General features: G+C 32.5%; 1 long non-coding RNA gene across 1 annotated transcript; it reads left to right on the forward strand.

Annotated features, from left to right (window-relative positions):
* Positions 1 to 7,357: 7,357 nt before the first annotated feature.
* Positions 7,358 to 9,101, forward strand: LOC147074950 (uncharacterized). Its single transcript, XR_015070033.1, has 3 exons — positions 7,358 to 7,433; positions 7,782 to 7,987; positions 8,412 to 9,101. It is a non-coding gene; the product is annotated as an uncharacterized LOC147074950 (long non-coding RNA).
* Positions 9,102 to 11,170: the final 2,069 nt, after the last annotated feature.

Raw genomic sequence — 11,170 nt, forward strand, 5'->3', positions numbered from 1 at the left:
ACTGGAGGCGGATCTCATAGTCAAATACGTAATGCTCCGGTTTTTCATCTGGGGACTCCGGGTTCATTTACTGACGAGGTTAAAATATATTTATGTGATTTTCTCAAAGCCTGGATGTTTGATTGTTTCAGTTCTACTCTGTGACGTCCCGTGGGGGTAGGCAGATTGAGCGTCGCTTGTGGCGGCACTTACTTGAAGGGCGGCAAACCGAGGAAAATCATTTGGTATATATAGAAATAACTATCTAAACTGAGTACTTAATAACGAAAATATCTTTCCTTTCAAAAATTCAGCTCACTGGTTGGAAACAAAATGTATTAATTAACATAAAAGGTTTAACAGGACTTTAATTTTTGTCAGGTTTGCAATGTCTAATTTACTTCCGTTGCCCTCTGACGTCCTTGGTGACCAGAAATGACACGAGCACGGATATTAAAATAATATTGTATAAAAAATGGGGCGGCATTTTGTCTAGGGATGTCACAGCTTCTACTACTCTATTATTGTTTTCCTACACAACTGCCACTAGGCCTCATGGCATTTTGTACTATTAATATATATATATATATATTGACTAACTACTGCATCATCAGAAAACTGCAGATTTCAGACAGCGACTTGGAAAAACTTGTAGTATTTGGTCTGACCGAAGAACACACCTAAGATCTCCCTGAAGAGGATGAACCAAATCAAGAAGTCATCTGGTTTTTCACTGACATATTCACTGAATGCCGAGAGTAGTTTAGACTAGCCATGGAAAACCTGTCGGATGGCTTCATCATCCGGGACTCAATAATCAGTTATAAGGTCTCGACGAAAAAAAAGGTGATTATTATTTTAATTAAGATGCCATAAATTTGAGTAAAAATTATGATAATCTATTGTTTGTTTGTATTGTTATTCTTTTCCCCAAATCTTGAAATTTGTAATTAAACTCATATTTTCTAATAAATATGTTTTATGCATTTTTCGCATTCTTTTTTTTGTCGCCTACGGCGCAAGATTGTTCGATTGTAGTATACACATACATGTTTTAATTTATTTTTGCTTAATACTACACATTCAATGGATCAATGTATTATATTTAGATAATTCTGAAGATTTTATTACTTACCTGAAACAACACTGTCAACATAAATATCTCACACATCATACAATCAGCAAAACCGTTGTTTTAAAAAAATAATATTATAATGATATTACAGATGGACAGATTTTTTAGCAAAATCGAGCATTATTTCCGGTACGAATGTAACCAGATTTTTGAAGTTATACTTCTTTTGGCGCTTTTGGGAAATCAGTAAGACATGTAACACATAATTCATTTTTTCACACGAAAAAAAACCCACTCGAATGGATTCGAACCACCGTTTGTTCGGTTATCAGCCGAACGCACTACCTTTACGCCACAGTATTATAAATACTGCAATCGTGACGATTCTACAGTATAATATTATAGTTTAGAATTATTCCGTTGCCTAGGCAGCGAATTTATTATTGTCGGCGATTTGCAATTCCTTACGTAAACAAACTATTAAACATCAGAGTGACAGTTTGTACTTTAAAAATAAAAACAACGAGAAATCATTATATAATTTAGTAATATAAGTTAAAGTGTATAGAAATAAACCAACGGCATTCCAATAACCGGTCCTTTTTCTTGAGTGTGTAATTTAACAAGATAATTAAGAGCTAGTCAAAGAATCTAGTTTATCACAAGTTTTGTTTTTGTTTTGTTACGCCAAAGAAGTATAACTTCTACCGCCCGTACATAAGTACACACTTTTTTTTATTAATTTGAATACAATGGTTATAGATTTTTCGCTCTTCGTTTCATATACATATAGCTTCTTGATCACTCTATACGTTTGACTTGTATCACTACCCACTACATATTATAACCCTTAGGTGAAGTCAAAAGCGACCAGATCGCGACATACTTTTTGAAGAATTCGCAATATTTTTTGAGGTTAGTTTAAAGGTCGCTTTAAACAATAATTTCATTCCTGTCCGTAACGAACCCGACATTTCAGAACACAAAGGAGCAGCAACCTTTCTCGGTAATGTTTTTAATTCAGATTACATTACAATAATATAATAAACCTAATTAATTGAATAAACAAAATAAATATACCTGTGTAACGTAGCTAATATTATATTTCAAAATTGAGTCAAAAACAGATTTATACATTTTACAAAGATAAACCCAATATCAAATATTTTATAAGCATCCTTACAAACGATATAATATAGAAATCTTGTACCATTCATTTGTTTAAGTAGTAAGCATGGCCCCCACAAGGGGGGGGGGCTAACAGGGCTCTAGCCTGGGGGCCCGGACTCAGGAGGGGCCCGGCGTGGCGAAACACACATCACAAATTTAATAATAATAATAGTAAAAAAAAAAGTCGCCTGCGGGGCAATTTTCTTTCGATAATATTATTATTTAAATTTATGTAGGTACTTGTACGATACAATTTTTAATTATGTATCGATACTCGACAACTCCACAATTCAAATGGATGTATTAAAAGATACAAAAAAACACTAAATATACTTACACATTAATTTTACCGCGTACCTACACAATTTGGAAAACGCTATTGTAGAGCATCAAAGGGCCTTTATCCTTAGCGATAGGTAGGGGGGCCCGCCAAAGATCCTAGCCTGGGGGCCCGCTTCAGGATGTGGGGGCCATGGTACTCAGTAATAAATATGAATATTGATATATAATATGTAACTTATTGCCGTATACGTAATATGATATGTGTTTAAATTAAAGTTGCATGCGTATCAAATTAAGTTATGTCGTTGTATGCCTCCATTAAACGAGATATAAATAAAATTGTCTTGTTATATGTACTAACTCTCTGAAATGGGGCCGATTTAAAGAATACAGTGGAGTCCTGTCGACAACAAGGTACTATATATCAATAATTCAAGGCCGCCTCAAAAGAAAACATGTTCACAATTTCATATTCGCCCAGCCAGAACTAAGGTTTACATAAAGAATTTCATAAATAATGCTGCGTTTTGAAGAGGATTTTTTATGACGTCCAGCGGAAACGGGAAAAAATAAGACGTCCATTTTTGTCGCTAGACAAAATAAAAAAATATTTAATCATTGAGGAAGATTTTGTTTTGGATACCAAAGACGACTATGGTCGGAATCACGAGACAATAATATGTGATTTATTATAATTGAATGGAAAATTATGTACTTAGGTACGAGGGTCGGTCAATAAATCCTTAGAAAAGCCGACAGGTGGCGCGACTAGTACTGTAAGCGGTTTGTTTTCATGCAGCGGCACTACCGATTCAGTATGCTGCGAAGTTTCAATCAGATTGGTCGGGTTGTTGTTTTTTATTTTCGTACATTTAAAAAAAAATTTGCTTGTTTACAAAAATGGAGAAAATTGAGTTTAGAGCTGTTATTAAACATTTTAATATAAAAGGGTTAACAGCAAAGGAAATAAAAAATGAGTTGGATTTAGTTCACGGCATATCTGCTCCTTCACTTGCAACTATTTATAACTGGTTAAATGAATTTAAACGTGGTCGTGATAAAATCGTGATAAAATCCACGATATGGTGTTAAGTGACCGAAGATTAAAGTTGAGTGAGATAATTGAGGTTACAGGGATCTCAAAAGGTAGCGTCATTTCTATTTTACATGACAAATTGGGCATGAAAAAAGTTTCTGCAAGATGGGTGCCGCGTTTGCTCACAGTCGACAATAAACGCAATAGGGTGGTGGCCTCTAAAGCCCTGTTGTCGCTCATGCAACGCAATCCGGATGAATTTTTTCGTCTCTTTGTGACTGTAGATGAAACATGGATACACCACTATACTCCCGAGACGAAAGAACAGTCAAAGCAGTGGATTGCGAAAGGCGAACCATGTCCAAAGAAGGCGAAAACCGTAAAATCAGCTGGTAAGGTTATGGCTACTGTATTTTGGGATGCACGTGGAATTATTTTCGTTGACTATTTGGAAAAAGGAAAAACAATAACAGGGGATTATTATGCATCTTTATTGGACCAGCTAAAAAACGAAATTGAAGAAAAACGGCCTCATTTAAACAGGAAAAAAATCCTCTTTCATCAGGACAATGCCCGTGTTCACACATGTTTACGATCAATGGCTAAAATTGAAGAATTGAAGTTCGAATTGGTCGACCACCCACCGTATTCGCCAGATTTAGCCCCCAGTGACTTTTTCCTTTTCCCAAACTTAAAAAAATGGCTAAGTGGACAACGTTTTTTTTCAAATGAAGAAGTCACCGATCGGACAAATGCTTATTTTGAGGACCTTCCGAAAACTTATTTTTCTGACGGTTTAAAAAAAATTGAGAAACGTCTAACCAAGTGTATTGAGCTCCAAGGAGATTATGTTGAGAAATAAAAAAAAATACAAAAATAAAAACTGTTTTAATGCTTTTTTCTAAGGAATTATTGACCCACCCTCGTACCTATAACAAATGTTTTTATTAATCTAATAACAATAAAAATAAAATACAATCCTTTAGTTTATTTTTTTATTATATGAATACTATTATTATGTATACAAAATTTAATACTGAAACATTTACTATTGGACATATTAATATTATGTATTTTTTTCCAACCTAGAAACATACGTACGGTATCCCTCATAGTCCAATGAGTAAGGCAATGAAGTCCCTAGGCAAAGTGCTGCCCTTAATGCAATTTCCTTTTATTTTTAGTTTAAAAATATTTTTGTTGTAAGTTAGTAATTAGTGTAAATTAGTGTGTATTAAGTAGGTTGACTTATTATATTATTTATTTTCGGAAAGTAAGCCAAAAATCTTTAAATTGACTTACACACCATATACTGATAATTATAGCATTTCCACAAAACCTACCCTTAAGCAGTGGTGGTATTAGATATGTGGAGCTCTATGCTACCACCATTAGCAAAAAGGCAGCTATTTGCCAAAGTCACATTTTGAGATAATGAGACAGTCACGTTTTTTCAACTTTTCTTAATAAATTTTTAAATAATGTGGATGAATCATTTGATATATTATGGTATTAGCAAAAACCAGTATATTTTCAATCGATGCTGTGTTTTTGCTTATGAATCTCGTTATAATGTATTTTTGATTAGAATAACTACCGTTTTTGTGAAAAAAACGAAAAAAAATGTGTCGATTATTATACTGAAATAAATTTTATACCGCTTTTGACTGTATGTCAAATGGTTCAGAATTTTACGTAGAGCACTATTTGTACACTAACTCAATTTGTGATTTTTGTCGAAAAGCTGCCTTTTTCTTCATGAAGGCAGTATGGCACTGACGGGTTTGAAGGAACCCCTGTGTATTTTTTTCCAGTGCAATAAATCACTATATTAATATGTATCACAATGAGTATCGCACTACAACAATTTTATTAATTGTTATGTTATCAAATTTGTATGCTTCGATTAATTTTTAAACTAAGATGTCGATACTTTCTATTGAAGCGACCATATTATCGTCTGCTTCATTGAAAACCGCTACTGCTCTCAAAAATTATAGTACCTATTTGTATTCTTTCCTTCATTCGCCGCCCCTATGCAATGATAAATCTGAATATATCCCCACGGAACGTCACTGAAGTAAGGCACTGGCTTCTCATCTGAAAGCTCCGGGATCGATCCTCGCCGAGACTACAACATATTTTATTTGATTTTTACTGCTACTACTTATCATTGGGCGATTCACGTGAACATGACAAATAAATTACTTACAATATTATCCCACATTAGATGGCCAGTATATCAATGCGTGCTAATAAAAGCGTTATACATAATATACCCTAGTAATAATAATTATTAATTGATTTATAGTATTAATTGTATAAATAATATGTCCATTAGTAGGGCTTTGGTAGCTTTTATCTTTTTTTTGTCAGCACTAAAATCCGATATGAATCTTGGCCGCCTCCAAAAGAGGTACAGATTAATATTCGGCACCAATTCAATGTATTAGGTCTATGCTCCGGTTCATCGGAAAAAACGTTTTGACTTTGCCTGATTCGAATTCACGTGTCATGACAACATAACCAGACACTTCTCCATTTCTCTACCACTCGTAAATTGCGACGTATCTGTTAAATTGTACACAAACAAATATACGTCATGCACATTATTACCGTGAACATAACAGATGACATCTGACATTGTCAGAATAGCATTTAGACCGGATGACATATTCTTCGCCACCAAGCGGTGATCTGTACGTATTTTAAAAACACCTGCGTTTACTTCAGATGCATTTATAGAGCATATTTCTATTTCCACCTTTATCTATTACCTACCATGAACATAGCAGATGTCAGAATAGCATTTAGACCGGATGACATGAAATGAATAGTACAGACGTGGGCAAATGTGGCTCTTCGTTGGGTTAGGTGCGGCTCCCAATATATCTTGATAAAAAATATAGGTATTTTCTTTTCCCGTTATACTTTTCGAGTGAGAGTTTTCCTTTCTAAATGTGACTATGGTGTGGCTCTTTATATATATGAAAATCCAGAATATGGCTCTCGTTGACCTCGTGTATCCCTGGAATAGTAAGTCAATGAAAATAAATAAGTATGACTGACAAAATTTAGTATGCACTATTTAAGTCGAATCTCCACACCCTATTTCCACCCTTCGACGCTGCGCAGAATATACGTTTTTGCACTCTTTACTAAAACTGATACGCATCGTTGCCTGATTATCTCGCATAAAATTAGATCAAATGATATTTACTTCTATTAATATATGTAATAATAAATAAATAGAGAGATAATATATATAAAAAATATATTTTTATAATAATATATAACATCATTTTCACCTTAGAGCCAGAGTGCAAAGTTATGAAGCATATATTCTAAATATGTACAATTTACGTGTAACCCAATCATAAGGGCACACATGCTTACCTAGAGTTTCTGTTTTTTCATTTAAAGTTGAACTATGACATTGAATACTAGGTATGATTTTTAAAGTGAAAGTGATATTATGTTACATCTCTTTTACGCATGCTAATATGATTAAAAAGTTTTTCTTTCTCTTTCTGTCACATTCGAATTTGATTACCAAAGTTTAAACATTTACTATGCGTATTAGCTGACGTGCTTCGTCGTTTACAAATTATAACATGAATTTAAAAAATATATGTATTTATAATATTAAATATATTTTATAATGTACACAGATTTTTTTAACAACTATATTATATATACTTTTATTTATTTGTCGCATATTCAAAATGTTCTTGCTATATTAAAATCTTTTTTTTAGCCGGCCAAGTAAATCCGTATTTTTGGCCATAGACTAATAGAAAAAACTCTCTGCTGTCAGATTATGTTGATAGCAAATTGCAAGATACCTAACGAAGGAATTGTGTTTTATATCAGGAATAAGAAACACTATCTGTAAGTACAATATTATGTTATTTATTACTGTAGTAGTATTCTGTGTGTTTTGCATATATTATTCAAGTGTTAATTTATTGTTTTCTTAGTCTACATTAGTTGCGTGGTTAGTTTAGAGGTTATTGCGAGAATGCCTGTGATTTCATATTTATTTGTTTGATATAATCTAAGGCGTTCTAGTTGTTATTAAACATGTTACCTACCTGATTACTTTATTTTAGTTAATCAATCTTTTTTGATGCTTTGTATTATCACTAATCCGTTTTAATTACCATTCTTCAAACAGTCGCACACTATAAAAGATTAAAAATCACACTATTAACAGTTCATATGTTATGTTTTTTGCAGATGGAGAAAATGTCTACCGAGATCTTTGCTTGTCGACGGTTTCATATGAATAAGATGGAATGAAATAAATCTTTTAATTAATAATGAAATAAATCCGACTTTCGGCGTACGATCCGAACATGGCGTGATTCATATAATATTATTTATGACGTAGACCATCAAGCATATATACCCATTTTATAGATTTAATAGTACAATTACAAAAGGTAAATATAAAGTGACTAATGTTTGTAACCTATAGCTATGTCTATCTCGCATACATATTTAAAAAATAAAACAATTTTATAATTACATTTTTGCACTAAATTTATTATCGATAATGATATAAAAGTTGCTAAATTGATTCATAATATTCTAAAATATAATATAATTTTGCATATCAGTTACTTGTATCATATCAGGTATGTCATTTGGTAGAGCTTACTCTCCAAGTCTTTTCTTTTTCATCCTCAATATCACTTTGATATTAGAAACATTGTCTTTCTAACACCATTTCAAAGACTTTAAGTTTTCTAGATGCTGTATATTAATTCTTCTCTTCGGCTATATCTGCATCTTAGTTGCAGCATATGGATACAATGCGGCGCCTCCAAGAATCTCTGTCACTCTAGTTTTTTTGCATCGTTCCAGGTCATACTAGCAGCCCGTAACTCCGCCAGATATGCTATATAGATAGTATTTAGCGGCCATCCAGGACGCCGGAATCCGGTTGGCTTGAAGAACAGGCAAACCAGATTGGGATTCTCTTCAGGCACTCGCAGCACGTGGCCGGGCCAGGTACAAAGTTGCGTATTCACTCTCAACGTGATGCGAGGCTATTTGGTGCGTTCTTTTATCTCCCGTTACTTCTAAAATTACCGCACACCCAGTATCCGTCGTAAACATCTGTTCTCGAAGCTCAGTATACGGTTGCTCGGAGCCTTTGTAAGGTGCCATGACATAAAAACTAGTAAGATATTTAAAATAGCTGCTAGAATGAATACATTGTTGAAAGGAAATGAAAACTGATAATATGATATATCAATTAATTTGTCCATCTGAAGTTGTAGATATCAGTTAATAATTATGTGTTATACCAGTAATTAAATGCTGACTTCAAATGAAAATTGACTATTAAATATTGAAATAATATATTACCAGTTTTGATTTTTTTAAGTACTATACTATATCCATGGTTCATATTACAATGTCATAGTAAAACTTAGAAGAATAAAATATGTCGTAAGACGAAATCAATCTTGGGGTTTTAATATAAGTTAAATAAATAGTACACAGCTAATTTGTTATTACTTTGAATACATGCCATGTCTTTACATCAATAAAAAACAGAAAAACAATTTAATAATGTATAAATATTTATATAAGACTTAACAACGTCTAGTTAGACATCTAGTTAGACACGATGACCTCCATTTAATTTCCTCTTATTTTAAAATTCACCAAGATATATCCTAATAAGTAGGTAAGTATATTACATTTGTACATATAATAAGTAAATCAAGTACTTAACATAAATAATTATACTGTAAAATTAAATTACAATTGAAGCAGTATATATGGACCCCACAGAGTAATTAACAATATAATAATTTATATAATTATATCGGGTATATACTATATTGACACATTTTAATGAAGTCTATTTTTCTTGGTACCTACGTTCAATGATAAATGTTGTTTTATATTGTAACATAAACAATGGTAATATGCATTGATCTTTCTGATTTTTAAACTGTGATATCTATTTTATATATCTATTGATTTCTATGTGTATTATTGATACATTATTTATTTCAAATACAATAATTTCAAAACTAACAGTAAATAATATATAGAAAGCGTCATGTTGTTTAGTTGGAACATCTACTAGGAAATTCCATCCAATCCAAATTCAATTTTTACCAGGTGGGTACTTGTAGGTCAGTTATTTTTGGAATAAAATGAATCCCTTAAAAAATATGAAATAAGAATAGAATGATAAATATTTGTGAAAATTTACCAAATCAACATGTTTAACGTGAATATTTTCACACTAAAATGATAAATATTGTTAAGAAAATATACACAAACAGTTCATTCAGAAGTTATGACGTTTAAAAGATCCCGCGAGTTAACTCGTGCGTGGCACTGATCATGAGGTGATATCAGTTATAATCATTTATGAGGAATGGTTATAAGCCATTGGCACAACCAATTTGGTTTTTGACCTTGAGAACAAAATGTACTTTTTACACGGAACCAAAACTCACGGCTGCAGAGACGAATGCTTATACAAAATATGGCGCAGTGGAATCGCCAGCAAGATCAGGTATCATTATTTAGATGTAAGTATACATATTATTTTGAATTTCATAAAATTACACTCGTTCTGGGTGTCTCGTAACAGTAAACTATATTAGTAAATTAGATATATCTTGATGAACTATAAAATAGTGATGTAATATAGACTTGTTGAAAATATATTAAGCATAATAAAATTTAAAATAAAAATTTAGAAATTCAGCCTTTCTGGTTCTCTAATATTCATAGATCTACTGGTTCTGGGATCTACTATTTCTGGCAGTAGACAATTCATATAAAAGTGATATATCTTTTTTTCAATCTTTTCAATCCAAAATGTCTCGTCTTTTTTGATTAATTCTATTTTAACAGGAAAATTATGTCCCGTCCAAACTCCAAATAAACAGACATCTTTCTTAGTAATATGAAGCTGCCCCTGAATCTGGAAGTACCAATCGTGATTTTTATCTATTACCATATTCCTGTCTTTATCTACTTTCCAAAATTTAATTTTTTTCTGTACAATAGCTTCATCTGCACTTATTCCAGCAGCTGAGAAAGGACATTTTATTTCAATAATTGTATCATCATCGCTGATGCCATCTGGCGTTGCACCGATAAAATCATACACATCATCGATAAACAATCCACATCTCTCAATCTTAATCCGTTCTTGTACACTAAGCTGTTGTAAAGCTATTGATTCATTTTCTTTACCATATTTTACCGCTTTCACGTTGGCTAATGATTGGCTATATAATAAACGTTTTACCAAAGGCCCAAATTTTGTATTTTCTCGCCGCTTACACACCTTTCCAAAAACAGAGGCAGTAAGAAGGTTTCGTCGCCTTTCTAGCCATTCTGCACATTCAGATTGTAATACAGTGCGTCTTTCTATATCCCTCCTCTCATAGTTTGTCAGTTTGAGTTTTTTCAAAAAAGTTTCTTTTAACAATTGATATTGATTTTTGTCCATATCAGGTTTTTGGCAACTCTCTCCATAATCTGGATTAGATAAAGGAACAGAATGTATTGGTTTTCGCCAAGGTTTTCCTATTTTTTTTTTATTTTTTTTCAACCTTCTTGATTCTAAGCGATTTATGAAGGCT

The sequence above is a fragment of the Rhyacophila brunnea genome, unplaced genomic scaffold, assembly GCF_057557595.1.
Source record: "Rhyacophila brunnea isolate RB1 unplaced genomic scaffold, BYU_Rbru_1.0 scaffold_15, whole genome shotgun sequence".
Classification (NCBI taxonomy): domain Eukaryota; kingdom Metazoa; phylum Arthropoda; class Insecta; order Trichoptera; family Rhyacophilidae; genus Rhyacophila; species Rhyacophila brunnea.